Raw genomic sequence first — 1,435 nt, 5'->3', positions numbered from 1 at the left:
ACTGTCTCCACTAGCCTAATTTAATTTTTTTTTACAACTGTCTCCACTAGCTGTATTTAATGTTATATTTTACAACTATCACCACTAGCTGTATTTAATTTCATTTTTTACAACAGCTTCCACTAGCTGTATTTAATTTTCTGTCTGAGAACTGTCTCCACTAGCTGTATTTAATTTTCTATTTTACAACTGTCTCCACTAGCTGTATTTAATTTTCTAATTTACAACTGTCTCCACTAGCTGTATTTTATTTTTTATTTTACAATTGTCTCCACTAGCTGTATTTAATTTTCTATTTTACAATTGTCTCCACTAGCTTTATTTAATTTTATATTTTACAACTGTCTCCACTTCCTGTATTTAATTATATATTTTACAACTGTCTCCACTAACTGTATTTTTAAAAATATTTTTCAACTGTCTCCACCAGTTGTATGTAATTTTAAATTTTACAACTGTTTCCATTAGCTGTATTTAATTTCATATTTTACAACTGTCTCCACTACCTGTATTTAATTTTATATTTTACAAATGTCTCCACTAGCTGTATTTAATTTTCTATTTTACAACTGTCTCCACTAGCTGTATTTAATTTTGTATATTACAATTGTCTCCATTAGCTGTATTTAATTATATATTTTAGAACAGTTTCCCCTAGCTGTATTTAATTTTATAATTTACAATTGTCTTCACTAGCTGTATTTAATTTCATATTTTACAACTGTCTCCACTAGCTGTATTTAATTAAATATTTTACAACAGTTTCCCCTAGCTGGTTTAAATTTTCTATTACATTACTGTCTCCACCAGATGTATTTATTTTTATAATTTACAAATGTCTCCCCGAGCTGTATTTATTTTTATATTTTACAACTGTCACCACTAGCTGTATTACATTTTATATTTTACAACTGTCTCCACTTGCTGTATTTAATTCATAATTTTACAACTGTCTCCACTACCTGTATTTAATTTTATATTTTACATCTGTCTCCACTAACTGTATGTTAAAAAATATTTTTCATTTGTCTCCACTAGCTGTATCTAATTTTAAATTTTACAGCTGTTTCCACTAACTGTATTTAATTTCATATTTTACAACTGTCTCCACTACCTGTATTTAATTTTATATTTTACAACTGTTTCCACTAGGTGTATTTAATTTTCTATTTTACAACTGTCTCCACTAGTTGTATTAATTTTTTTATTTTATAACTTTCTCCACAGGCTGTATTTAATTATATATTTCACAACAGTCTCCACTAGCTGTATTTAATTTCCTGTCTGCGAACTGTCTCAACTAGCTGTATTTATTTTTTTTAAATTTTACAACTGTCTCCACTAGCTGTGTTAATTTTTCTTTTTTACAATTAATTGTCTCCACTAGCTGTGTTTAATTTTTTATTTTACAACTGTCTCCACTAGCTGTATTTAA

Source organism: Aplysia californica, unplaced genomic scaffold, assembly GCF_000002075.1.
Source record: "Aplysia californica isolate F4 #8 unplaced genomic scaffold, AplCal3.0 scaffold00145, whole genome shotgun sequence".
NCBI lineage: Eukaryota > Metazoa > Mollusca > Gastropoda > Aplysiida > Aplysiidae > Aplysia > Aplysia californica.
This window is presented reverse-complemented; position numbering follows the sequence as displayed.